Source organism: Sus scrofa, chromosome 6, assembly GCF_054392235.1.
Source record: "Sus scrofa isolate SSC_HxYL_T2T_F1_AM1 chromosome 6, Sscrofa_HxYL_maternal_Yorkshire_Landrace_v2.0, whole genome shotgun sequence".
Classification (NCBI taxonomy): Eukaryota; Metazoa; Chordata; class Mammalia; order Artiodactyla; family Suidae; genus Sus; species Sus scrofa.
This window is the reverse complement of record NC_139388.1, coordinates 120,109,197-120,115,366: the sequence shown is the minus strand read 5'-3', so window position 1 is coordinate 120,115,366 and position 6,170 is coordinate 120,109,197.

Below are 6,170 nucleotides of genomic sequence, written 5' to 3'. Positions count from 1 at the left end.
GAGAATAAAAAAAATCCTGCCTCATCACCTCCTCTGGGCTGGACATTTTATTCTTAGAACTGTATACATCGCAAATGTAAATATCCAATGGGAGAGTAGAAACTTAAGGTAAATTTCTATTATATACACTTTATGTAGTTGAACAACCTAAAAATAAGTTTTTGAGAATAATATGAGGCCCTGAATCTCTATAGAAAGGAGAGAATGATGATGGCCTTTTAGTGCCAGAGTCAGAATATGCAAAGTCTAAAGATACACACTGTCTAACCCCCAGGCCTACCCTGGATCTGACTTGTTCTCAGTTACAGTGAAGCCCAGCCTGGCTGGTGGCCTGGGTAACCCATTCCATTCAGGTGGAAGTGGCAGGAATGGGCAGTAATTTAAGCGGTGTAATACCAGTTTGAGGATGATGACTGAAGACAGAAAAACAGCCTAGGTTTTTCTGTGGCTCTAGTTCAGTGCTGTCCAATAGAACTTTCTGCAATGATGGCAATGTCTGCACTGTCCATTAGAGCAGCCAAGAGTCACAGGTCACTACTAAACACTGGAAATGTTGCTAGTGTTAAATGAAGAATGGAATTTTAAATTTTATTTCATTACAATAGTTGCAGGTGGCTACCATATTGGAATATGGTTTATTGGCCAACATCTGTCTACACCAGAGTCACTCACTGGCTGGCAGCTTGTGGGCTGTGTAGACACACTTAATTTGCACAGTTAGAAAAAACAAACCTGATTCAGACATCAATGTTTAATAATTGGAACACTTCAAATGAAAAACTGGATTTCTGCCTTCTTCAGAAAATACCAGGATATTTGACAACCAATGAACTTGAGCCATTGGTGGTCATTTTGCTTTTGTTTTATTTTGTATCTCATCTTCTTTCTTCATTTATTTTATCTGCCTGGATGCCAGATGGAAAATAAAATCCCTGGGGCATCCCTGTTTGAGAAACATTTCAATTCCAGCTTTATGAAAACAAATTAATTGATTAAACTCCTAACTTTGAGGTGCCTTTTTTTTCTTTTTTTCAGGACTGCACCCTGAGACATTGTATCCCTAGGCAATTGCAGCCCCACAGCAGGGTGCACAGCTTTAGGGCAAAGTGCTAATGTATTGCAGCTCCCACTCCCTGGCTGCACACCCTTCTGCAGTGCACAGCTTGTACAACTGGATGTGGCAACCCCTATCATGAGGAAGTATGTACAGGAATTCACAGGATGTATGGGGGAGATCATACCAAGATCACCTAATCCCTAAAGGATTTGATGATTATATCATGTGTGCAAGGGTACAGTGTGTTCAGGGAACTCTGGGAAGATCAGTATTTTTGGAAACTATATTTTTAAAGGAGTGTATTTGTTTCCTTGCCAAAACCTGAAGGGTTTTAAACAATAAGAATTAGTTCTGTCACAGTTCTGGAAGTCAGAAATCTAGAAGTAGTCTGAAATCAAGGTGTCAGCAGGGCTGGTGTGTCCTGGTGGCTCTAAGGGAGTTTCCATTCTGGGTCTATATCCTAGCTCTAGTGGCTGCAAGTGATCCTTGCCACTCCTTGGTTTATAAACACCACTGATTCTCTGCATCTGTCTTCACATTGCCTGTTCCTGTTACAAGAGTACTTATTGGATTTAAGGCTATGCATTTTCATTTCCAAAGACCTTTTAGCAAACCAGGTCACAATCACAGGTCCTGGGTGGATATACCTTTTTGGGGCCACCATTCGACCCACTACAGGGGATTCATGGGAAGCCATGAGGCTAGCAAGCAGACAGGAACCACCCATCTGATGACTGTGTGATCACTGCATTGCTTATTTATATCAGCTTATGGTTCACTGATAATCAAATATTTGTTACTTGCTTGGTGTTTACTTCAGCCTAGGCAGTCTTTATTTTGTGCTGTGTGGTTCCATTTTATCTTGACAAGGCAATCGTTTTAATCAGGAAAACACAGTTTCTATTGATGCAGTTCTTATTTCTGAAAGATGAAAAGCCCCTGAGTTGTTGCTGGGTCATCTTTGAGTTTGAACCTAAATTTTCTATTCGTCTAGAACTTGTTTTAAATTGTTGGTATCCTAGAGACATCATTTCCCTACTTATTCATCTTTGTGGATTGATTTCCATTGAAATGTTAAAATCTTCCCACACTGGATGGGTTCTCTTTGGTCCTCTGCATTCAGAATAACATATGGTATCTGATGCACCTTGGATGATAAAGGCTACATAGGGATGTATATTAATGGCTGAAGAATGCTCACTGTCACATAGCCCAGCAATCGCGGGTTTTAAAATCAGAATAAAGAAAAGGGAATTGTTATTTTTTTTTGTCTTTTGGCCTTTTCTAGGGCTGCTCCCGTGGCATATGGAGGTTTTCCCAGGCTAGGGGTCTAATCAGAGCTGTGGCCGCTGGCCTACACTACAGCCACAGCAACACCAGATCCGAGCGGCGTCTGCAACCTACACCACAGCTCACAGCAATGTCGGATCCTTAACCCACTGAGCAAGGCCAGGGATCAAACCCACAGCCTTTTGGTTCCTAGTCAGATTCGTTAACCACTGAGCCATGACGGGAACTCCAGAAAAGGGAATTCTTGTTGTGGCCCAGTGGGTTAAGGACCCATCATTGTCTCTGTGAGGACAAACACTATAGTGTCTTGGCACATGAATGAATATTACAAGGGAGAAATAGATTTTGTTTTCCTAGGTGGCATTAAATATCGGGAAAAAACCTTGAAAATAAATCTGGGGTTAATAGCTGCAAACTATTGCTTTTGGAATGGATCAGCAATCCTGCTGTATAGCACTGAGAACTATATCTAGTCACTTGTGATGGAGCATGATGGAGGATAAGGTGAGAGAGAGAATGTGTATACATATGTATGTGTGACTGGGTCACTTTGCTGTGCAGTAGAAAATTGACAGAACACTGTAAACCAGCTATGATGGAAAAAATAAAAATCCTTAAAAATGAAAAAATAAAATAAAATAAATCAGTTTACCATTTTTTACTTTAGGGGGATGGTTAATCATTTGGGGTCCTGAGTAAGAAGTTTACAAAAATTTGACTTTTATATTTTTATTTGCAAGGTAAATAGTTTCTCAGACACTTTGGTGTGGGGCCACTCTTATGAAAAGAGAAAGAATATGGACAAGTGGTGCTTATATATGTTCCTCTGTGCTATTTCCTTCTGCCTTTTATCCACCTCCCCTACACACACCAGAGCCACACGAATAAATGTCTGTTCAAGATGGAAGTTTATCAATAAGTGACTCTCTCATTTAGGTATGTCATGTAGTTAACGTTTCTCACGGAGCACTTAGGAAGTTCCTCTTACTGAATTAGTACCCTTTAGGGTACTGCTCTTGTTACTGATTTGTTCTGTTTAAGCACTTTCAGCTCCAAGATACTAAGCCAAAATCAGGCTTGAATATATTGTTATTGGTTATTAATATTTTCTAGAAAACATTAAGGTCAATTATAGGAGTGTGGGAATACGGAGGTTTCTTAGAAGTTATATAAGGTTCCTGATGGTAAAATAAATGTTTTTTGGGTATCTTATCCATGTTGTATGAATAATATGGATGTATATACACACATAAAACACATTTATACACACCACATGTAGGTATATTCATTCCCTCTGTGAATAGGGTTACATTTTTTTCTATAGGGCATGAAACAATAACATCTAATATTTATTATTTTTTATTGAGCATTTACTGTGTTTTAGGTATGTTGTCTCAATGAACCACCAAAACGGTCTAAGTATAATTTTTAAGATGCTAGAAACATGATTCTTATTCCAATATGGTATGACACACACACTAAAAGATTAACTCATTAATGAGAGAATCAGTAAGGTGAGAAAGCTGTTTAAGGAGTATTTTGAAAAACTGGGTATTTAGAGGTATTTAAGAGGAATGTTAGAATAAGATTGATTCATAAGGTGATTTTAAAAAACATAACCTTTGGGGCTATCTTTTCTACCCAACAGAAACTACTTGCAGCTTCACCATATCCACCTTCAAGTTAGCATTTATTTCCTAAGAGTTTGTGACATTAATTCACGTACAAATCCTACCGAAAGGTCTGTACAAAAGTCAAAGGCATGTTACCCTGGTTAATGAAATAATCTGTGAGTGGGCTGATTAAACAGTGCCCCAGTATGACACTGAAAGCACATGCTGATCTCTCTTTGTCTTATAACCCAGTTTTAGACAATATCTTTTAACATCCTATTGTAAGTACTTTTATTATCCTCATTTATTTGGTACAATTAAGAAAATAAATCAGATTCAAATGTGCTAAATCACATATATTTTGTAAGGCAGTAAAAATGATCTGAATTTGAGCAGGTCCACTCAACGCTGTATTTCCGTCTATAAATTCAGGATAGCTATATTTATATTTTTTCCTATTTATTACCTAGCTTTTGTCTTGTTTGTCTTATTTGACTGGTTTGGTATTGTTATATCTGTGATTTTTATTTTTATGTATGTATGTATGTACGTATTTATTTATTTTTTTGTCTTTTGTCCTTTTAGGCCCGCATCCGTGGCATATGGAGGTTCCCAGGCTAGGGGTCTAATCAGAGCTGCTGGTGCTGGCCTACGTCACAGCCACAGCAACGCAGGATCCAAGCTGGTCTGCAACCTACACCACAGCTCATGGTAACACTGGATCCTTAACCCACTGAGCAATGCCAGGGATGGAACCTACAACTTCATGGTTACTAGTTGGATTCGTTAACCACTGTGCCACAATGGGAACTCCTATCTGTGATTTTTAAATCACAGGCTATGCCAAATTCTTTTGGCAGGTAAATGGAATATTAATATAAAGTTATATCTACAATGTACATTTGCCTATGTACATTTCTCTAAATATCTCTCTCAAATTGTAAACTAATTACTAATCATGTGACTCACTTCACCAGAACCTGGGGACACTAAGCCCAGTTGATTACTGTACGTATTGTGCAAATGAGGTCAATATGCGTTGCTTGACTTTAATATGAGAAAACTCTTCAATGACCATTGGCTGCATCCCTAAACTGATTGGTTAATTCACAAATATGTATCAGTGCTTAATAGGCAAAAACCTACATATTATGTCTTCTAAAGGTGCAACCCATCATTACTCTGAAAAACAAATCCAAATGCCTGACCTCATCAGATTTCATATATTTGGGATAAAGCATATCAAAAAACTGTGCTAAGGATGGATACAGGCCTTTTTTGATATGAAAAAAACTCTCTTATGCCCTTTTATAAAAGGTTTTGGTTTTGCTCACCCAGTTCTATTATTCCTATATATATACATATTTGTTTTTTAGGGCCACACCTGCAGCACATGGAAGTTCCCTGGCTAGGGATTAAATTGGAGCTGCAACAGCTAGCCTATACCACAGCCACAGCAATGTGGGACCTGAGCTGCATCTGTGACCCACACCACAGCTCATGGCATAGCCGGATCCCCAACCCACCGAGCGAGGCCAGGGATTGAACCCAAGTCCTCACGGATATGAGTTGGATTCATGTCCACTGTGCCACAACAGGAACTCTTTATTCCTATATATCTTAAAGTACTCTTTTCAGATTAGTAATAGTTGTAAAATTATTGGTGGTGATTATTTGTATTTGATGTTATGACATCATTTACTGCAAAACTTGTAGGACTAGTTTTACGCATTCAGTTTTGTTGTTGTCATCAATGTTGTTTTTGTTGAAAATAGAGATAACAAATAAGGATCATAGTCTCAGGCCTGGATACATGATTTTTTATGATAGAAAAGTTTAATAGTTCTTCTGAATCATAAAACACTGACTGTCAACTCCCAGAAAAATATTTAAACCTCTTAGCCTTGCAACATGCAAAGAAGTCAGTGCAAAGTAGTGGCTCAGAACTTTACATATGTCTCCACATAGATTCTTAGACATTTGTGAAAAGTGCCTGAGTCAGGTCTGTTCTTGAGTACATTTATTTGGCTTTTGTCTAATTCTATATATATCCCATAGCTCCCCGGGTGTCCTCAGAGCTCTAGCTACTTAGACTCCCCGCTTTTCGTAATACTGACTTGATCTCTGACCTCAAATATGGTGAAAACCAGCTTCCCTCCTACACTGATGAAGACTTGTTAGGGGCTTATGCTTTTCCAAGTCAGGTTCTG